Source organism: Rhynchophorus ferrugineus, unplaced genomic scaffold (assembly GCF_030347505.1).
Source record: "Rhynchophorus ferrugineus isolate W39M unplaced genomic scaffold, kcgeb_rfMv2 rfM3, whole genome shotgun sequence".
NCBI classification, from domain to species: Eukaryota; Metazoa; Arthropoda; class Insecta; order Coleoptera; family Curculionidae; genus Rhynchophorus; species Rhynchophorus ferrugineus.
The window spans coordinates 6202547-6227098 of NW_027472582.1; the positions used below are offsets into that span (position 1 = coordinate 6202547).

The 24552-nt window shown below is 32.3% G+C and overlaps 1 protein-coding gene and 1 long non-coding RNA gene across 2 annotated transcripts in view; one reads left to right on the top strand and one right to left on the bottom strand.

Moving 5' to 3' along the window:
- Positions 1 to 24552, bottom strand: part of Flo2 (flotillin-2) — a 374194-nt gene that overhangs the window by 253446 nt on the left and 96196 nt on the right. The window lies entirely within an intron of this gene.
- LOC143193804 (uncharacterized) lies at positions 21695 to 24261 on the top strand. Its single transcript, XR_013005103.1, has 3 exons — positions 21695 to 21816; positions 21910 to 21971; positions 24235 to 24261. It is a non-coding gene; the product is annotated as an uncharacterized LOC143193804 (long non-coding RNA).

The window sequence follows — 24552 nt, forward strand, 5'->3', positions numbered from 1 at the left end:
GCCGAGTTTCCGGACACTGCCACAGGAATATCAACCATCAAGGATTGGTATGCTAAGTTTTGACGTGGTGAAATGAGCACCGAAGACGGTGCACGCAGTGGACGTCCAAAAGAGGTCGTTACCGACAAAAACATTTAAAAAATATACAAAATGATTTTGAATGACCGTAAATTGAAATTGAATGAAATAGCAAACACTCTAAAGATATCAATTGAATGAATATGCACGAATTCACGAATATTTGGGTATGAGAAATCTCTGTGTAAAGTGGATGCCGCGTGAGCTCACTTTTGACTAAAAACAATGACAAGTTGATGATTCGGAGCGGTGTTTGAAGATGACGAAGCGTAATAAACCCGAGTTTTTACACCGATATGTGACAATTGATCAAACATGGCTCCATCATTTCACTTTGAAGTCCAATAGACAGTCATCCGAGTGGACTGTACACGATGAACCCGCTCCAAAGCGTAGGAAAACGCAACAGACTACTGGTAAGATTATGGCGTCTGTATTTGGGATGCGCATGGAATAATTTTTATTGACTACCTTGAAAAAAGAAGGACCATCAACAGCGATTATTACATAGCGTTATTGGACCGTTTGAACGACGAAATCGAGGAAAAACGGACGCATTTGAAGAAAAATAAAGTGCTGCTTCACCAAGACAATGCATCGTATCACAAGTCAGTAAAAACGATCGCAAACATCCATGAATTAGGCTTCAAATTGCTTCGTCATCCACCGTATTCAGCGGAACTGGCCCCTCGCAACTATTTCCTGTTCTCAGATCTCAAAAGAATGCTCGATGGCTTATTTTAAAGCAAAAGACAAATGGTACCACAAAAATGGTATGTAAAAGTTGGACGGCTGCTATAATCAGTATGTCATCCTTGAAGGGAATTATGTTGAATAAAAAAAATTATTTTGCCAAAAAAATATTTTACTATGGTAGGCCGGGGATTTTTCAATTGACATGTTATGTATCGCCAAACCGAACACCTTTTCATAATTTTTTTTGTATATATTGTAATTTTATAACTGAACGCAAAACCACTTCATTTAAATAGAGAAAATAAAAGAACACTCCGCGCTTGCCACGCTTTTGACATAAATGAACTTATAATTTTAGAATCTCATAAGCCACGATCAAAATACGCCAAGATGACCTCAGGGAATTTGATGTTAATTTTGAGAAATACATATTAATGTGTCCATCTTACACACGCCTGCCTTCTATTCAAATATAAATCAACATTAATAATAAATTAATTGGTAATTAAGATTACAGTATGATACACTCGATAAAGAATGTTAAATCTAATTAAAAAAATAAATGCTTCTTACGAGATGGAATGAGCAAATTTCCTGAAAGATGAAGAAAAACAGCGGCTATCGGTGGATAACAAAATACCGACAACTTTGGAAAAAATACATTATAACGTTTTTAAACAATAGAGCAATACAGATGCTTTGAAATTAATTTATAGGTCTGATAATTCAAAAAAATGTTCTGAATTAAACATTTTTTGCAGGTGTGGAGACATACTCACCCCTAAGAATTTTAATTCAACTTATACAATATGTGTTTTTTAATAATAATAATTTTCAATAAGAATTGTTAATACGAATTATTAGTCGCTCCGGTCAATATTAATTTATAGTGGAAAGAATATAAAAATAAATGTCTATTAGTATAAAATTTATTAATACATTAGAATGAATAATACATTGTGCCATAACTTTAAAGAAAACCGTATATAGTAATAAAACTTGCTATCTATACAATTTCACTATTCCCAGAGGCAACATTTGTCTAAAAATAAAGTATAAATTTAAAAATAATAGACAACAAAATTCCCAGGACGATCAACGTAATTTCCGCGTCCAAAAGTTGTTTAAACAGTTAATTTATTCTTCACTTTTAAGTCCCGTTCTTTTAAAATCCTTATTATACCAGTACATATATTCTAAACCAAGTAAAAACTACGAAAAATACAGTAAATATGATCCCATATCTCATTAAGCATCACGTTGGTGATTTTAAAAACTCATCTACCTCTGAAAGAGAGAAATCAAAATGAATGATCCAAAACTATAAATGTTAAACGTGGACATATTTTCTCAAGAATCTATAAGACGATATTCAACATTCAACAATTTCAACAACAACAAACTTTTAGACAGTAATTGTTTTTCACAAACGCCTTTTTAATAGCCGCTGTTACTTTATGAATATGAACACATGTTATGTATGTCCATTCAAAATAATAGTAACGCACGTCGTGAACATGTGCCTGTCGAAAGTTGTAAATTCGTTTTACAGTCAGACAATGTCCTTCTCATTTTATTCTATTCAAAAAGGGATAGAATGCTGTTTGAGAAGTTCAATCATATAACCGAAAGAATCTGCAAAAGTTGTCCGTTTGTCAAACGCCTGCAAAATTCTTCTAAATATTATATTTACAGGTTATAAACCGACAAACGTTGTTTTAACGCCTTGTTTTAATACATTTCAAATGGCCGCGGTCTTTATTGAAAATATTTCTGTGCGCGTTGCAGCTGCACTAAAACAATATAACCTTAAATTCACCAAAAAGAAACCGTCTATATACGAAACAGGTGACGAATCAAGATCAACTTGATGTTAGCTGTATCAGAGATCAGAAATACAAAATGTATAAACCAAACATAATTTAATAATATTATTTCAGAGAAAATTGTTAGCCTGGAAAGCATCCATAAAAAACCAAAACATATACAGCTATTTAAGGGATGTAAAACATCATATAGTTCACATATATAGTTATATAGATAACTATATAGTTCTTCATGCTGGAAACAGGAATGGTTTTATTATTGGTGCTGAATTAGCGTTTGCCTCTTGTCCAAGAGTGACTACCATGGAGAAATGAACCATAACTTGTTTTTGCAGTTATTTGAAGATCAACTTTTAAGGAACTTAAGGAGAAACCATCAGTTATTTTTATGGGCAATGCACCTTATCATAGTACACTGGTGGAGAAAATCCTAACAAGTGCATTAACAAAGACTGCAATTAAGGAATGGCTTAAAGTACATAAAATAAGTTTTAAAGAAACTATGTTAAATAATGAACTATTTCAAATTATTACTCGGTAAAAATAAATGAAATATTTAATTGCATTTTATGTAATTTATTTTTTCAGTATCAGGTTGCTGAACGTTATGGTCATAGAGCATTACGTCTTCCTTCGTATCACTGCGTATTTAATTCAATTGAATTGATATGGGGTATTGCGAAGAATTATTACTATATACATTCAGGTCGAGGAGGACATTCAAACCAGAACTAGATTTATGGAAAGAGGCATTGTCGAAATTAACAGCTTAGGTTCAGATGAGCTCCATCAGACACAATGACGAAAAAATTGACAAATGGTAGAATCTTGAGCAAGTTTTTGATAGATTGGAAAGAAACAGCTTAGTTATTCACTAAATTAGTGTTTCTGAAAGTGACAGTGATTGAATAAAACTTTATGAATGATGGTTTATGGTTCAATGTTAACATTTACCAAGACAGGATTATTTATATTAGAATTTTGTTATGTCAAAGTCAGAGTTTCTGCGGCAACATTGCGACGTTTTGACAGATCACGTGGGTTCACTGCTGTTTTGAATTGACTATAATATAATATATGTAAACTTTATGTATTTTATGAATACATTACTGACAACCAAGTTTGTGTAGTCATGAAAGTAATCACAAAGGATGCGCTTAAAATTATATTGGACCTTTGCTGGTCTATTAGTTTTTAATTATACGTCAATGTTGCTTAATAAATTATTGCAATTTACGTCAGCCAATAAGTTGTTATTTAAGTTTCTCCATAATTGCAGTATTCAGCAGTTGTTCGACACAAATAACAAATTTAATACATTTGCTCAGAGGGGGCAGTGTGGAATTTTAAAGTAAACAATTTTAATTAGTCGCCGAAGAACAATATGACTATTAATGGTATATAATATAATACGGCGAAGGTGTTCATCTATTTTCAATTTATAACGATTATTATTGACGATTAACATCGTTGGGAGTGTTTAATTTTATATTTATATGCTTTATAAATATTCCATCGACAATTTATTCGCAACAGATGTGTGTTTGATGCATATAAATTATCATCAATACTTTTCAATGACTTTTGATGACGAAATTTTGCTAAAATTACCAAGAAACGTTATGTATAATATTACTTTACAAAGACTCCATCGACTTCATCCATCTCCAGACAAAATCTAGGTTAGATAATGATTCTAACTTAGATTTTATCTTAGCGAATTTCATTCATAAATAATATTGAATATAGAACTAAAACTTCTGTAGTTGAATGTTGATATTGTTCAACAATAGGTAGTTCAACAAAAAGGCGACTGAATGTCATCTAATGCGGTATGAAGCCAATGGCAACCATGCCCTGTCGAGTTCAACACGTGAATACTGACATTAAAAGTGATGATTTTGATGCCCAAGATAAAAAGCATTTTGGACAGGCGAAAGAAAATGAAGACGAGGAATTGAAGACTCGATAAAACCATCAATGGGGGTCGTCATCAACTACAATTAACGCGTTTGAACTGAGCAATATTCGATAAACGGTCGAAATACAAGCAAAGACACAACAATGTTGTTCTTCCACATGACGACACTCGACCAAATGTTGCAAAACGGGTAAAAATATACTTAGAAACATTAAAACGGCTAGTACTACCCCACACGTCGTATTAGTAGCCAGCAGGTGCTGTGTAATTAAATGATAACAATATTGAACTATATATTAAAAAAAGCTAAATGAGTAAAAAAAAAATAGAACAAGATTATGTTAAAATCCTAAACAAAAAAATGAAACGCTGTCAAAGAGAGTGACCGAAGTTGTGAAAAACAGAGGAGGATGTAGTAGTCATTACAGAACTAAACATTAAAAATATTAATCAGCTCTTTTTCTAATTAAATGTGCTATAAACGAGGAATCTTTAAGTAAACAATAGCTTTCGAATAAAACAGCCAATACACTTTAACAATTCAATTGAAAAGTCCCCGGCCTCACACATAGATGGCGCTACTACAATCCATTGTTTTAGTTAGCCCTAACTCTCAAAAGATGCGTGTATAAATTTGTACAGCTGTCGGATCATTAGTTTATGAATTATAGCATTTTTAGTGAAGCAACTTTTGTTATTGTGAAAAAAAATGGATAAAAAGGAATTTCGCGTGTTGATAAAATATTGCTTTTTGAAGAAAAAAAAACAATACAGTTGAAGCAAAAACTTGAATTAATGCCGAGTCTCCGGACACTGTCCCAGGAAAATCAACCATCAATGGTATGGGTATGAGAAAGCTCTGTGCAAAGTGTGTGCCGCGCGAGCTCACTTTTGACCAAAAACAACGACTATTTGATGATTCGGAGCAATGTTTGAAGATGATCAAGCGTAACAAACCCGAGTTTTTGCGTCGATATGTGACAATGGATGAAACATGGCTCCAGAATTTCCCTCTGAAGTCCAATCAACAATCATCCGAGTGGACTGCACATGATGAACCCGCTCCAAAGCGTGAGAAAACGCAACAGTCGGCTGACAAGGTTATGCCGTCTGTATATTAGGGTGTGTATGGAATAATTTTCATTGACTACCTTAAAAAATGAAGGACCATCAACAGCGACTATTATATAGCTTTATTGGATCGTTTGAAGGACGAAATCGCCAAAAAACAGCCGCATTTAAAGAAAAAGAAAGTGCTGCTTCACCAAGACAATGCACCGCGTCACAAGTCGGTGAAAACGATGGCAAAAATCCATTAATTGGGCTTCGAATTGTTTCCTCATCCACCGTATTCTCCAGATCTGGCTCCCAGAGACTATTTCCTGTTCTCAGATCTCAGAAGAATGCTCGCTGGGAAGAAATTTTCGTCGAGTGAAGAGGTAATCGCTGAAACTGAGGCCTATTTTGAAGCAAAGGACAAAACGTACTACAAATACTAGGAACGGTATCGAAAAGTTGGAGGGTCGCTATAATCAGTGTATCGCCCTTTCAGGGAATTATGTCGAATAAAAAAAAAATGCCAAGAAAATGTGTTTTACTGTGGTAGGCCGGGGACTTTTCAATTGACCTGTTAAATTTGATAATGCTGTTTTTATTTAATTATTTTATTTGCATAATTAAAAAAACAATACTGAAATTGCATGGGGGCGTTGACTGTTTTATTCGAAGGAATATGTTATAATTTTAACATGAATACGATGACTAAAAACTAAAATGCATTTTTATTAATTATTGTAATGAAAACTTTGTAGTGTGCTAATATGTCGCAGAGTCCTGCGTATCTATTTTGCTGTTTGTATGTTTACATAGTTAAGTCTTTGAACATAGCAATCTACTGATGTAACATCTGAACTGATAAAAACAAGCTGAATACCGAGGCATCAACAACAAGCCTGTTTAACTTCTATACGTGCCGCGACTACTACTAGCATCATCGCTATTTACCTTTCAGTTAGTATCTATCCTAGTTGAACGCAAAGACGGCGGATTTGGCAAACAGCACACCATCAATAAACAAACAACATCAAGGGAACGAATAAAATTTGTATCGATTTATTAGTGGCCGCGTGTTAGAATGTTTGATAATCGCCGCAATTGGTCTCCAACCACAAATAAAGAAGGCGTACCAAAATAACCAGATACTAAGTGGTTTTTCCTTCGACCGGGTCCGCCCAGATTATCTGGGAGATTTATGAACAACATCAAAACTCCAAGGAAATACCCGCATCGTTTTGCGGTCGGTGTTAGGTCTCTAGAAGTTCGTCATGTTTATATTCGCGAAACGCTATAAATTATATCGAAAAAAACTTAAAAAAGAACGATAGGGTCTCAATATTCTCAAGCAGATTTGCATATATTTAAAAAAATAACAGTCCTGTCTGATATTGCCATCCCAGGGTGACAAAATGCCAGGGTAATACGAGGACAGTTTGATAAAAAAAAACATTTTATCTCTGAACATAATCTTAATAGTAACTCAATACATTCTTCGGACACAATAAAAATCATCGTGGTCTAATTTTATGTTCTTTTATGTTTCAGTTAATGCGTTTTCCATGTCAAGACCGACAATCAATCATTCTAAAATGTGAAATTATCATGATGTAACAGAATTAACTTTTTTTACATTTAATTGCTAACAGTTCGAAAAATCAACTAATAGACTAAAATCGTTTCCGTAGAACGATAAGGTAAGTAAATAAAGTAATTTTCTAAATAAAATTGAATAGAATAATGTATATGACGTATATTGAATGGAAAATATTTCATACATTTATCTAAATTTCAATAAAAATGTGCTAAACACACTATGAAATTTGATAGTAGATATGGATAAACCATAAATACCCATGTTTGGAATAATTGGACTAAGAAATATGGAACAACCGGCAAATGTTCGCGCTATTTGTAGCTAAAAATGCCTTTAGTTTAGGATAAAATACATGAACAGGGACATATTTTTCTTCTTATGATTGTCGTAGAATTTTCATTTTATCTCCAGTCACAATCTGATAAGGTAAAAAATAATTTCTTTTTTCAACATTACTGGTAGATGTCTACCCTCTGATACTACCGGAATTTGTACCGATTAAATGGCATTTTTGCGAAGTTTTACTCCCCTCTTGAGTCTCTACTTCAAGTTGATAGGGTCTCAATATTCTCAAGCAGATTTGCATATATTTAAAAAAATAGCAGTCCTGTCTGATATTGCCATCCCAGGGTGACAAAATGCCAGTGTAATACGAGGACAGTTTGATAAAAAAAAACATTTTATCTCTGAACATAATCTTAATAGTAACTCAATACATTCTTCGGACACAATAAAAATCATCGTGGTCTAATTTTATGTTCTTTTATGTTTCAGTTAGTGCGTTTTCCATGTCAAGACCGACAATCAATCATTCTAAAATGTGAAATTATCATGATGTAACAGAATTAACTTTTTTTACATTTAATTGCTAACAGTTCGAAAAATCAACTAATAGACTAAAATCGTTTCCGTAGAACGATAAGGTAAGTAAATAAGGTAATTTTCTAAATAAAATTTAATAGAATAATGTATATGACGTATATTGAATGGAAATATTTCATACATTTATCTAAATTTCAATAAAAATGTGCTAAACACACTATGAAATATGATAGTAGATATGGATAAACCATAAATACCCATGTTTGGAATAATTGGACTAAGAAATATGGAACAACCGGCAAATGTTCGCGCTATTTGTAGCTAAAAATGCCTTTAGTTTAGGATAAAATACATGAACAGGGACATATTTTTCTTCTTATGATTGTCGTAGAATTTTCATTTTATCTCCAGTCACAATCTGATAAGGTAAAAAATAATTTCTTTTTTCAACATTACTGGTAGATGTCTACCCTCTGATACTACCGGAATTTGTACCGATTAAATGGCATTTTTGCGAAGTTTTACTCCCCTCTTGAGTCTCTACTTCAAGTTGATAGGGTCTCAATATTCTCAAGCAGATTTGCATATATTTAAAAAAATAGCAGTCCTGTCTGATATTGCCATCCCAGGGTGACAAAATGCCAGTGTAATACGAGGACAGTTTGATAAAAAAAAACATTTTATCTCTGAACATAATCTTAATAGTAACTCAATACATTCTTCGGACACAATAAAAATCATCGTGGTCTAATTTTATGTTCTTTTATGTTTCAGTTAATGCGTTTTCCATGTCAAGACCGACAATCAATCATTCTAAAATGTGAAATTATCATGATGTAACAGAATTAACTTTTTTTACATTTAATTGCTAACAGTTCGAAAAATCAACTAATAGACTAAAATCGTTTCCGTAGAACGATAAGGTAAGTAAATAAAGTAATTTTCTAAATAAAATTGAATAGAATAATGTATATGACGTATATTGAATGGAAAATATTTCATACATTTATCTAAATTTCAATAAAAATGTGCTAAACACACTATGAAATTTGATAGTAGATATGGATAAGCTATAAATACCCATGTTTGGAATAATTCGACTAAAAAAATATGGAACAACCGGCAAATGTTCGCGCTATTTATAGCTAAAAATGCTTTTAGTTTAGGGTAAAATACATGAACAGGAACATATTTTTCTTCTTATGATTGTCGTAGAATTTTCATTTTATCTCCAGTCACAATCTGATAAGATAAAAAATAATTTCTTTTTTCAACATTACTGGTAGATGTCTACCCTCTGATACTACCGGAATTTGTACCGATTAAATGGCATTTTTGCGAAGTTTTACTCCCCTCTTGAGTCTCTACTTCAAGTTGATAGGGTCTCAATATTCTCAAGCAGATTTGCATATATTTAAAAAAATAACAGTCCCGTCTGATATTGCCATCCCAGGGTGACAAAATGCCAGTGTAATACGAGGACAGTTTGATAAAAAAAACATTTTATCTCTGAACATAATCTTAATAGTAATTCAATACATTCGGACACAATAAAAATCATCGTGGTCCGAAGATTCGGCTGGTTTCGACACAGTTCGTATATCGGTCGGCGCAACATATTTCGCGGCAATCCAAAATGATAAAACTGGATGTTTACTAGTTAGCTACTTGCTTTAAGGATGTTAAATGGCAAACTAAATTTTATGTTTCGTCAGTCAGTGCGTTTTTCATGTCAAGACCGACAATCAATCATTCTAAAATATGAAATTATCATGATGTAACAGAATTAACTTTTTTTACATTTAATTGCTAACAGTTCGAAAAATCAACTAATAGACTAAAATCGTTTCCGTAGAACGATAAGGTAAGTAAATAAGGTAATTTTCTAAATGAAATTGAATAGAATAATGTATATGACGTATATTGAATGGAAAAGATTTCATACATTTATCTAAATTTCAATAAAAATATGCTAAACATACTATGAAATTTGATAGTAGATATGGATAAGCTATAAATACCCATGTTTGGAATAATTTAACTAAAAAATATGGAACAACCGGCAAATGTTCGCGCTATTTGTAGCTAAAAATGCTTTTAGTTTAGGACAAAATACATGAACACGAACATATTTTTCTTCTTATGATTGTCGTAGAATTTTCATTTTATCTCCAGTCACAATCTGATAAGGTAAAAAATAATTTCTTTTTTCAACATTACTGGTAGATGTCTACCCTCTGATACTACCGGAATTTGTACCGATTAAATGGAATTTTTGCGAAGTTTTACTCCCCTCTTGAGTCTCTACTTCAAGTTGATAGGGTCTCAATATTCTCAAGCAGATTTGCATATATTTAAAAAAAATAACAGTCTTGTCTGATATTGCCATCTCAGGGTGACAAAATGCTAGGGTAATACGAGGACAGTTTGAACAAAAAAAACATTTTATCTCTGAACATAATCTTAATCGTAACTCAATACATTCGGACACAATAAAAATCATCGTGGTCCGAAGATTCGGCTGGTTTCGACACAGTTCGTATATCGGTCGGCGCAACATATTTCGCGTCAATCTAAAATGATAAAACTGGATGTTTACTGGTTAGCTACTTGCTTTAAGGATGTTAATTTACAAACTAAATTTTATGTTTCGTCAGTCAGTGCGTTTTTCATGTCAAGACCGACAATCAATCATTCTAAAATGTGAAATTACCATCATGTAACAGAATTAACTTTTTTTACATTTAATTGCTAACAGTTCGAAAAATCAACTAATAGACTAAAATCGTTTCCGTAGAACGATAAGGTAAGTAAATAAGGTAATTTTCTAAATAAAATTGAATAGAATAATGTATATGACGTATATTGAATGGAAAATATTTCATACATTTTTCTAAATTTCAATAAAAATGTGCTAAACACACTATGAAATATGATAGTAGATATGGATAAACCATAAATACCCATGTTTGGAATAATTCGACTAAAAAATATGGAACAACCGGCAAATGTTCGCGCTATTTGTAGCTAAAAATACTTTTAGTTTAGGATAAAATACATGAACAGGAACATATTTTTCTTCTTATGATTGTCGTAGAATTTTCATTTTATCTCCAGTCACAATCTGATAAGGTAAAAAATAATTTCTTTTTTCAACATTACTGGTAGATGCCTACCCTCTGATACTACCGGAATTTGTACCGATTAAATGGCATTTTTGCGAAGTTTTACTCCGCTCTTGAGCCTCTACTTCAAGTTGAACAAAAAGGCGATTGAATGTCATCGAATGCGATATGAAGCCAATGCAAGCCAAGCAACCATGCGCTGTCGAGTTCAACACGTGAATACTGACTTTAAAAGTGGTGATTTTGATGCCCAAGACAAAAAGCATTTTGGACAGACGAAAGAAAATGAAGACGAGGAATTGAAGACTCGATAAAATCATCAATGAGGGTCGTTATCAACTACAATTGACGCGTTTGAACTGAGCACTATGCGATAAACGGTCGGAATACAAGCAAAGACAAAACAATGTTGCTCTTCCACATAAACGACACTCGACCACATGTTGCAAAACCGGTGAAAATATACTTAGAAATATTAAAATTGGTAGTACTACCCCACCCGTCGTATTCTCCAAACCTTGTCCCTTCTGATTACTACTCGTTTTGACATGTGCCGAGTCGTGGCCTATCTGAACAGCTTTTCACTTCTTATGAAGATACAAAAAAGGGCTCATTCGATGCTTTGAATTAAGTACACTGAACCAAATAAAGCTTCAAATAAAAAAAAATAAACCTAATAGTATAAGTTATATTAAATTAATCGACGAAAAGTTGAACAAGTGTGGACAGCGCGCTCCTCTGTTTTGAATATTATTGCAAACGGTCGGGGTAAGCCAGCAGGTGCTGTGTACTTAAATGATAACAATATTGAACTAAATACTAAAAAATGCTAAATGAGTAAAAAAATACATCAAGATTATGTTAAAATCCTAAACAAAAAAATGAAACGCTGTCAAAGAGAGTGACCGAAGTTGTGAAAAACAGAGGAGGATGTAATAGTCATTACAGAAATAAACATTAAAAATATTAATCAGCTTTTTTTTTAATTAAATGTGCTATAAACGAGGAATCTTTAAGTAAACAATAGCTTTCGAATAAAACAGCCAATACACTTTAACAATTCAATTGAAAAGTCCCCGGCCTCACATATAGATGGCGCTACTACAATCCATATGTTTTAGTTAGCCCTAACTCTCAAAAGATGCGTGTATAAATTTAACAGCTATCGGATCATTAGTTTTTCAAGCAACTTTTGTTATTGTGAAAAAAATGGATAAAAAGGAATTTCGCGTATTGATAAAATATTGTTTTTTGAAGGTAAAAAATAAAGTTGAAGCAAAAACTTGGATTGATGCCGAGTTTCCGCACACTATCCCAAGAAAATCAACCATCAATGGTATGTGTATGAGATAGCTCTGTGCAAAGTGGGTTTCGCGCGAGCTCACTTTTGACCAAAAACAACGACGAGTCGATGATTCGGAGCAGTGTTTGAAGATGATAAAGCGTAATAAACCCGAGTTTTTGCGTCGATATGTGACAATGGATGAAACATGGCTCTATCATTTCACTCTGAACTCTGTCCAATCGACAGTCATCCGAGTAGACTGCACCAATGAACCCGCTCCAAAACGTGGGAAAACGCAACAGTCGGCTGGCAAGGTTGGCATCTGTATATTGGGATGTGCATGGAATCATTATCATTGAATACCTTGAAAAAGGAAGGACCATCAACAGCGACTATTATATAGCTTTATTGGACTGTTTGAAGGACGAAATAGCCGAAACAGCCGCATTTGAAGAAAAGGAATGTGCTGCTTCACCAAGACAATGCACCGTGTCACAAGTCAGTGAAAATGATGGCAAAAATCCATTAATTGGGCTTCGAATTGTTTCCTCATCCCCAGTATTCTCCAGATCTGGCTCCCAGAGACTAGTTCCTGTTCTCAGACCTCAGAAGAATGCTCGCTGGGAAGAAATTTTTGTCGAGTGAAGAGGTGATCGCTGAAACTGAGGCATATTTTGAAGCAAAGGAAAAATCGTACTACAAAAATGGTATCGAAAAGTTGGAGGGTCGCTATAATCCATGTATCGCCCTTTCAGGGAATTATGTTGAATAAAAAAAATTGCCAAGAAAATGTGTTTCACTATGGTAGGCCGGGGACTTTTCAATTGACCTATTATATTTGATAATGCTGTTTTTATTTAATTATTTTATTTGCATAATTAAAAAAAACAATACTCAAATTGCATGGGGGCGTTGGCTGTTTTATTCGAAGGAATATGTTATAATTTTAACATGAATACGATGACTAAAAACTAAAATGCATTTTAATTAATTATTGTAATGAAAAATGTGTAGTGTGCTAATATGTCGTAGAGTCCTGCGTATCTATTTTTGTATGTTTACATAGTTAAGTCTTTGAACATAGCAATCTACTGATGTAACATCTGAACTGATAAAAACAAGCTGAATACCGAGGCATCAACAACAAGCCTGTTTAACTTCTATACGTGCCGCGACTACTAGCATCATCGCTATTTACCTTTCAGTTAGTATCTATCCTAGTTGAACGCAAAGACGGCGGATTTGGCAAACAGCACACCATCAATAAACAAACAACATCAAGGGAACGAATAAAATTTGCATCGATTTATTAGTGGCCGTGTGTTAGAATGTTTGATAATCGCCGCAATTGGTCTCCAACCACAAATAAAGAAGGCGTACCAAAATAACCAGATACTAAGTGGTTTTTCCTTCGACCGGGTCCGCCCAGATTATCTGGGAGATTTATGAACAAAATCAAAACTCCAAGGAAATACCCGCGTCGTTTTGCGGTCGGTGTTAGGTTTCTAGAAGTTCGTCATGTTTATATTCGCGAAACGCTATAAATTATATACAAAAAAAAACTTAGAAAAGAACGATAGGGTCTCAATATTCCCAAGCAGATTTGCATATATTTAAAAAAATAGCAGTCCTGTCTGATATTGCCATCCCAGGGTGACAAAATGCCAGTGTAATACGAGGACAGTTTGATAAAAAAAAAAACATTTTATCTCTGAAGATAATCTTAATAGTAACTCAATACATTCTTCGGACACAATAAAAATCATCGTGGTCTAATTTTATGTTCTTTTATGTTTCAGTTAGTGCGTTTTTCATGTCAAGACCGACAATCAATCATTCTAAAATGTGAAATTATCATGATGTAACAGAATTAACTTTTTTTACATTTAATTGCTAACAGTTCGAAAAATCAACTAATAGACTAAAATCGTTTCCGTAGAACGATAAGGTAAGTAAATAAGGTAATTTTCTAAATAAAATTGAATAGAATAATGTATATGACGTACATTGAATGGAAAATATTTCATACATTTATCAAAATTTCAATAAAAATGTGCTAAACACACTATGAAATTTGATAGTAGATATGGATAAACCATAAATACCCATGTTTGGAATAATTCGAGTAAAAAATATGGAACAACCGGCAAATGTTCGCGCTATTTATAGCTAAAAATGCTTTTAGTTTAGGGTAAAATACATGAACAGGAACATATTTTTCTTCTTACGATTGTCGTAGAATTTTCATTTTATCTCCAGTCACAATCTGATAAGATAAAAAATAATTTCTTTTTTCAACATTACTGGTAGATGTCTACCCTCTGATACTACCGGAATTTGTACCGATTAAATGGCATTTTTGCGAAGTTTTACTCCCCTCTTGAGTCTCTACTTCAAGTTGATAGGGTCTCAATAATCTCAAGCAGATTTGCATATATTTTAAAAAATAACAGTCCTGTCTGATATTGCCATCCCAGGGTGACAAAATGCCAGTGTAATACGAGGACAGTTTGATAAAAAAAAACATTTTATCTCTGAACATAATCTTAATAGTAACTCAATACATTCTTCGGACACAATAAAAATCATCGTGGTCTAATTTTATGTTCTTTTATGTTTCAGTTAGTGCGTTTTCCATGTCAAGACCGACAATCAATCATTCTAAAATGTGAAATTATCATGATGTAACAGAATTAACTTTTTTTACATTTAATTGCTAACAGTTCGAAAAATCAACTAATAGTCTAAAATCGTTTCCATAGAACGATAAGGTAAGTAAATAAGGTAATTTTCTAAATAAAATTGAATAGAATAATGTATATGACGTATATTGAATGGAAAATATTTCATACATTTATCTAAATTTCAATAAAAATGTGCTAAACACACTATGAAATTTGATAGTAGATATGGATAAACTATAAATACCCATGTTTGGAATAATTCGACTAAAAAATATGGAACAACCGGCAAATGTTCGCGCTATTTATAGCTAAAAATGCTTTTAGTTTAGGGTAAAATACATGAACAGGAACATATTTTTCTTCTTATGATTGTCGTAGAATTTTCATTTTATCTCCAGTCACAATCTGATAAGGTAAAAAATTATTTCTTTTTTCAACATTACTGGTAGATGTCTACCCTCTGATACTACCGGAATTTGTACCGATTAAATGGCATTTTTGCGAAGTTTTACTCCCCTCTTGAGTCTCTTCTTCAAGTTGATAGGGTCTCAATATTCCCAAGCAGATTTGCATATATTTAAAAAAATAACAGTCCTGTCTGATATCGCCATCCTAGGGTGACAAAATGCCAGGGTAATACGAGGACAGTTTGATAAAAAAAAATTTTATCTCTGAACATAATCTTAATAGTAACTCAATACATTCGGACACAATAAAAATCATCATGGTCCGAAGATTCGGCTGGTTTCGACACAGTTCGTATATCGGTCAGCGCAACATATTTCGCGGCAATCCAAAATGATAAAACTGGATGTTTACTAGTTAGCTACTTGCTTTAAAGATGTTAAATGGCAAACTAAATTTTATGATTCGTCAGTCAGTGCGTTTTCCATGTCAAGACCGACAATCAATCATTCTAAAATGTGAAATTATCATGATCATCATGTAACAGAATTAACTTTTTACCATTTAATTGCTAACAGTTCGAAAAATCAACTAATAGTCTAAAATCGTTTCCATAGAACGATAAGGTAAGTAAATAAGGTAATTTTCTAAATAAAATTGAATAGAATAATGTATATGACGTATATTGAATGGAAAATATTTCATACATTTATCTAAATTTCAATAAAAATGTGCTAAACACACTATGAAATTTGATAGTAGATATGGATAAGCTATAAACACCCATGTTTGGAATAATTCGACTAAAAAAATATGGAACAACCGGCAAATGTTCGCGCTATTTGTAGCTAAAAATGCTTTTAGTTTAGGATAAAATACATGAATAGGGACATATTTTTCTTCTTATGGTTGTCGTAGAATTTTCATTTTATCTCCAGTCACAATCTGATAAGGTAAAAAATAATTTCTTTTTTCAACATTATTGGTAGATGTCTACCCTCTGATACTACCGGAATTTGTACCGATTAAATGGCATTTTTGCGAAGTTTTACTCCCCTCTTGAGTCTCTACTTCAAGTTGATAGGGTCTCAATATTCTCAAGCAGATTTGCATATATTTTGAAAAATAACAGTCCTGTCTGATATTGCCATCTCAGGGTGACAAAATGCTAGGGTAATACGAGGACAGTTTGAACAAAAAAAACATTTTATCTCTGAACATAATCTTAATAGTAACTCAATACATTCGGACACAATAAAAATCATCGTGGTCCGAAGATTCGGCTGGTTTCGACACAGTTCGTATATCGGTCGGCGCAACATATTTCGCGTCAATCCAGAATGATAAAACTGGATGTTTACTAGTTAGCTACTTGCTTTAAGGATGTTAAATGGCAAACTAAATTTTATGTTTCGTCAGTCAGTGCGTTTTTCATGTCAAGACCGACAATCAATCATTCTAAAATGTGAAATTATTATCATGTAACAGAATTAACTTTTTACCATTTAATTGCTAACAGTTCGAAAAATCAACTAATAGTCTAAAATCGTTTCCATAGAACGATAAGGTAAGTAAATAAAGTAATTTTCTAAATAAAATTGAATAGAATAATGTATATGACGTATACTGAATGGAAAATATTTCATACATTTATCAAAATTTCAATAAAAATGTGCTAAACACACTATGAAATATGATAGTAGATATGGATAAGCTATAAATACCCATGTTTGGAATAATTCGACTAAAAAATATGGAACAACCGGCAAATGTTCGCGCTATTTGTAGCTAAAAATGCTTTTAGTTTAGGACAAAATACATGAACACGCACATATTTTTCTTCTTATGATTGTCGTAGAATTTTCATTTTATCTCCAGTCACAATCTGATAAGGTAACAAATAATTTCTTTTTTCAACATTACTGGTAGATGTCTACCCTCTGATACTACCGGAATTTGTACCGATTAAATGGCATTTTTGCGAAGTTTTATTCCCCTCTTGAGTCTCTACTTCAAGTTGATAGGGTCTCAATAATCTCAAGCAGATTTGCATATATTTTAAAAAATAACAGTCCTGTCTGATATTGCCATCCCAGGGTGACAAAATACCAGGGTAATACAAGGACAGTTTGATAAAAAAAAATCATTTTATCTCTGAACATAATCTGAATCGTAACTCAGCACATTCTTCGGATACAATAAAAATCATCATGGTCTGAAGATTCGGCTAGTTTCGACACAATTCGTATATCGGTCAGCGTAACATATTTCGCGGCAATCCAAAATGATAAAACTGGATGTTTACTAGTTAGCTACTTGCTTCAAGGATGTAAATTATTTTATATAAAAACTTTCTGATATTAACATGTTTTGTTTTGGAAAAAAATGATTAATCGAGTAGATAACATTTTTTACTATATAATACATAATATATTTCTTGGGACGCAACACTGCAGAGTACGGCAATTCCTCAAATAAGAAGTGGTCATGCTTGGTGGTATTTAATTCATGTATTTAGTTGTTAAAGGGCATGCTACGGCTTTTTATAGTTATTTCTTGACGTTTCTTTTATTTAAAGAACGCTTTTTAATAATATTTGAAATTTCAGCGTTTTAACAGGATTACCAATATGGGTGGTCAGAGGTAAGTTTAGTCTCGGTTATTACAAATGGAATAAATTAATTAAATGACTTAAACTTTGCAGTGGAAGTAAGTTAATATGTCAAGTTTGTAGTAAGACATACTAAGCAGCAAGAGAAACAAACCGACATGAGCGAAAATTTCACTGCAAGCTTGTTGCACAAACAAAGCCGATAACAAAGAGTGTGTCTTCAACTTAATGATTGTAGTATCAATTCTGAATTTCAGCAGCATCTTTATCAGATACATAATATAGATGTTAAACAATCTAATATATATTTTAAGAATTTGAAGACTTTGAAAGTTGGAAGTCACAAAAAAATAAAGAAAAAAGATATTATTGCCTAAAGAAGCGATGTGATCAAAATCTTACTATATATATAACGAATCACAATTATCGTAAGACATTAGAATTTAAATTAATGTGACAAGACGTCAAGACGTGCACGACAAAACCGTCCTTTTGCTATTGTGATAACCGTCGGTTCTTATCCTGCTAGGACATGGTCTTAAATTTATATTTGATATTGTTTATAAATGTGAATGTCTAAAAGGCTAAACGTACAAAATCCGGACCAACAAGAAAAATGATAACCAAGCGGGGTAAGACCGAAGATACAACAAGAATATAAGAGCTCTTCGGGGATGGTATCTTAGTTAAACCACTCATCAGTCTTAAAGGCGAAGACGACATAATTAAATATAACTGTAGAAAATGGTAGAGTAGGAAGTGAAGGATGCGTGTGCACAGATATGATAGTAATTGTTCAAAGTTAAACATGAGCATTAGGCTAGAACGTATCAGGAAAAAATGAATACTAACCGTTTTGTAGATACGGTAAATGCATTAGACAGAATTTAGTGATTAATTTTATGAAGAATGGTGTACACATATAGTGGCAGAAGAAATAAAATATACAGTGATACCAAGATGACTTGACAAGTAAACACACCATCGAAGGTAACAAGAACTAAACGTAAAAAGGTAAATATGCTCTCGAATGAAAGTAATATACGTTTCTCAGATATACAATTGTTAATAAGGTGGACTAAGCCTCCAGGAGGATACCACTACATAAAAAAACGTGCCTAGAAACTCTACCTCATGGGTGGCGTGGAAAAGAGTTCAATGTAGACAAAACAAATCTAACCTACAAACTATTATACCTGTGTTCCTAATTGTAGTTTTAAGTCCTTCGATAACATATGTATTAGATGTACTATAATGTTAAAATAAATTATATTTGATAACATTTTTATACAATTATTTTATTTAGATTAGAATTTTGTTATATGTCAAAGCCAAACTCCACTAAAACTCAGAGTTCATGCGGAAACATTGCAATGTTTCGAAGTCACAAATATCCATGACGCATTACCGAAAAAAACTTTCAATACACTATAAATAGTTGTATCTAGCTTATACTTTTAAATTAAAAAAATAATGATTGAGGAATTGTACCCTCGTATGATACATTTTCATGTTATACTAAACCTGGAATAACACTCCAACTACCTGCATCTCTTCACTACCCAACTTTTTTATTATTAATGGATATTCAAATCATTGCTACTTCTAAGGTGAATGTATCATATGATGACGTATTCACCATTATTTTTAAATTGTTTTCGGTACGGTTTAAGTTAATTTTCAGCCAACACCCTCAGAGATTCGTTTTAAAATTTGATTATAAATTTATTCTCTTTGTATTGGTGGCTCGCAATCTCGCCGCCATGGTCATATAACTTATTTTTCAGGATTCCTGTTCCGGTCGTTTCTTCCAATGCGATATTTGATAAAACAAATATTTAACGACATTAAAACAAAAATTTAAATTCAATTTGCAAAATAAACAGTCGTAGTTACCGGTCGAGTGTTTTGATCGCCTTGATCTATGTGTGTGTGTGTGTGTTAAGTCACGGTGCGTGTAAAATAAATACCCTTGTCTGGCATCTTCTTGAATCGTCGAAATGTATGTACGAACTTACAGTAAAGTTTTTTACATTAAAATCATAGAGTAATATAGATAAAACTCAATAACTTCGAGCTAATCGTTTTTTATATAAATTTCTAGACTAAGAGCCATGTCGAATTTTACATCGTGGAATAACGGTCTACAAGATACCCAGAAATGTAATCCCAGATGTTGAACACGGGCGGGGTGCCAGCAGCGCCAACTAGAACCCGATAACGAATAACTGGCAACCCCGAGACGTTTATCTGGGATGTTATTGAAGGGTATTTTCATTGATTCAGTGCTCAACCATCGTTTGGTTTAGACGTGCCACCATCGACTGCCCTAGCCTCGTCTCCAGGTAACACCGCTGCCATCCGTTTTATCATTTGTATTTTTCACATTTTTTATATAGCCAATAAATAACGGTCACATAATGTAAACACCACTGTTTCATCTCGTTTTACCTCCATTCACGGAGCCACATCATTTACCCTAAAATATAGATATGCGTGAAAATATTCAGGACAATATTTTTTTATTGATCTACGAATGTATTCTAATAATAGTTACACCCAGCATTGGAAACTATCGACTGAAAACAGTCGAAATAGTCGATAGTCGCAAAACAGTCGAAACAGTCGATAGTAAAAAAAACTGGCGACTAAAAATAGTAATTACTATTTTCAATCAAATGCACGGTTCGATTGTTTTGTTTAATTCGTGACGTCAGACGAAGATGTACGAACCCTTTCCTGTATAAATTGTTAGAGAGAAAAGGAAGGAGATAATTGCTTGGAACAGTTAATTTTATATATGCTTATATTTTCCAACGGTAGTATAAACGAGATGGAGATGTACGTTTTCCTTCACACACTAACTTAAAAAAAAGGAAAAAAATAATTACTGAATACTATTAACATGCAATTAGTAGTTTCATTTTAAATGAAGTAGAATTACGTTTATATTTGAATGTTTTGAGGATCTGTAAAAAAGAATGTAATTTTTCTATGAAATGGAATAATACCCCACCAATGCTTTACCGTATTTTAATATGTTAATTTCTGTTTTCAAATAATATACTATAATAAATATAGACAAAACAATAGAATTTAAACAAAATCTAAAAACTAAAAATGTACAATAACCATAAATACTAAATAAAAATTAAACATATACCTAATCATAGAAAAAAAACTAATCCATGACATAATTAAAAATGATCTGAATGTAATGATATAAATGTTTTATTTATTATTGAACGGAAATATTTTTAACAAAAATTGAGAGAGTAATCGAGAAATATTATTACCATAAAAACAGTCAAAAGTTAATCTTTTTACCCTATTACATTACCAATCTTGAAACATATCGTTGCAAAATACTGCTATATTAATATACAATATATTGTTATTTAGAATCAAACTACCAAAAAAAACATGAAACTATATATATTAGATATAAATCTATGTAAGCATAAATTTGTGAAAGTCGCGGCTAGGACGACAGAGCTAAAACGTTAAAAATCAGTCGAATGAAACTAATAGAACCAAAAATAGTAACTAAAAGTACACAACTGAAACAGTCACTAGTAAAAAGTAGTAAAATCAATCAATCAGGTTACCATCACGGTCTAGCACGATGCGTGCTTCTTTTAGTTCAATATATTTTGTTTTTACATCTGAAAATCGAAAGATGAATGACCATCTCATTGGAAACGTTTATAATAGTGAGTATTTTATGGTGATTGCTGAAGTGCTTAAGTAAACGCCAGTGTCAAAATTGGTTGGCTGATTTTTTTTTCAAAATTTCGATGTTAAAGATGAACCTCGCCATGACGAGTTACTCCTTGAAAAACCGATGGAATTCTTCATCAATGTCAAGGTAAGCCGACATGTTTCATCTGGCGATATCTAAAAATCGGCCATAAAACAGTTTTGAATCAATTATATAAGACTAGATACCAAAAGTTCGATATTTGCTTATACATGAATTAACAGTAAAAAAATAATAGAACGAGTTTCCCTTCGAGCCAAAATCAAGTAATTTCCGAAATGAGTGGTTACGTGCAAAAAAGACGTCGTCAAAATATGAAGAAGAAGATGACCCTAAGTATTCAGTGGAACTAGAAATGAAATGTTCATTATGAGTTACTTGAATCTGGTCAAAATATCAATTAGTATCTACTACCAAGAACTAAAGCAGTTGGTAAAAAAGAAAAAAAACTAAAACGTTATCTGAAGAATATTTTCCTCTACTCAAGCTTGTGATTCATAATTGTCAGAAATTATTAATATTAAAGACCTGCTTAGAAACCGTTGGTTAAATGATGACCCCAGTTTAGATTCTGTAATGCTAAAAATAACAAAGTATCAAACTAACAACTAATTTACATTCAGTTATCAGAATTTATAATAATTTAAATAAACACCAAACTGGTAATGTTAATACTACTGTATTGGACATAAGTTATGATATGTGAAAGGGTTTGAAGCATCAAAAATTTCCATTTATATTATAATACTACTTTATCTTATTTTAATTCTACATTTTTATTTTATGGAAAAACAGGTTACTTGTTGAAGAGCTATACAAAAAGACCTTGCGGGTTTTTCATCCATTACAAAACAGACTAAACCCCTCTTGACATATATTTTTAACCGACTTGAAAAAAAACGAGGAGGTACTCTGTTTCGTTGTATACATTATTAAAGTTAATCGTTATTCACCGATTTATCTGTCAATTGTGAACCGATTTCCAAATTTTCTTTTTATTCGAAAGAGTGCACTTCCGAGGTGATCCGGTTGGAACCAAGTTAGAATCTGATGTTGGGAAAGGGGGGGAAATTGAAAGAAAATCTCACAGTTCAAAGGCACGTACAGTGTTTTCACATATATTTTATCTAAAATAATCAAATACTAACGTATAATGTTATTGTTGAAGCCATTTCAGACAGTGTAAAAGTAAATGTGTAAAAGCCATTCAAATTGATTTTTAAGCACTAACCATATCATATGAGAAGTCGTAGAAACAATCTTGCTAACTGTTTCCATGGTATAATGGTTAAAATGTTAAGATCACACGCTGAGGTCTCGAATTCAATTCCCAATAGTGCAACATATTTTTTTTCTAGTTTTGTTGGAACATTTGTCAAATCACCTAGACTAAGTAGTGGACCCCAGGACCCTGCATGTTCCTTATTTTCAATAATTGTTTCTTTATTCCTATTTTTCCTCATACGGGCTGTACTGTTACTTGAGCTATCCATTGTAATACTTAATAAAGCGGAGATCTCAAATTCAATTCCCAACAGTGCAGCAAATTTTTCGTTCTACTTTGGTTGAAACATTTGTCAAATCACCTAGACTAGGTAGCGGACCCCAGAACCTTAGATGTTCCTTATTTTCAATAATTGTTTCTTTATTCCTATTTTTCTTCATACAGGCTGTACTGTTACTTGGACTGTACTATCCATTGTAATACTTAATAAAATACCTAACTTTTACTTTTACTTATTAAAAACTGCGTAATTTATTGAGTAAATATCGAACTATATTTTCAACAAAAAAAACTGAACCGACTTCAAAAAATAAACAAGGAACTCACTAAAAATTAAAAAATAATCAAACTTAGATTTATACCACAAAAAAAAACGTTTTAAACTAATATATGTACATAATAATCGTTGTAATAACTAAATAAAAATAAACAAGAAACTTATTTAATCTATCATATTTTATTTTAAAACGTTTTCTTCGTAAGTCGGTTCAACTTTTTTTGTTAAAAATATATCAGATTTCTCACTTGTTACACTATTAGAATTAACAAAAGCATTTGCATATAGTCACAAAGCATAGAAATATAGAATGAATACTTAAATGGGCATACCCTAACTATGTCCTCACTGTGAGTCTAAGTTACTAAAGGGCCATATTAGGTTTATTTTCTATTTTTTCATTTTAAGGAAAGAAAGCCCAGAAAGGGAAAGTAAACAATCTAAAAGTGATCAAAAAACAAAGATTCCATTCCTATTTGTAATATTAATAGTAAGTCATTCATTAAAATCTATAACGATAGTTAAATTATATATATATATATATATATATATATATATATATATATATATATATATATATATATTCGCAGATCATTTCCGTTAACCTATCCTTATTGACCTTCATATTGGAACACTAACAATATTTGATTCGGCAGTTGCTCAGCCCACATTAGTATCATCAAGAAGAAATAGAAATAAGTAAAAATATAATATTATTTTAAAAGAAGTAAACTGAGAAGCTTGAAAACTGAAAATTATAAAACATGTAACTTCGCACATTATTTTGATAAGCACCAGACAGTATAATCTATACATAGTATAAAACAAAGTCACCTTTTCTGTCCCTATATCCCTATGTGCGCTTAAATCTTTAAAACTACGCAACGGATTTTGATGGTTGGTTTTTT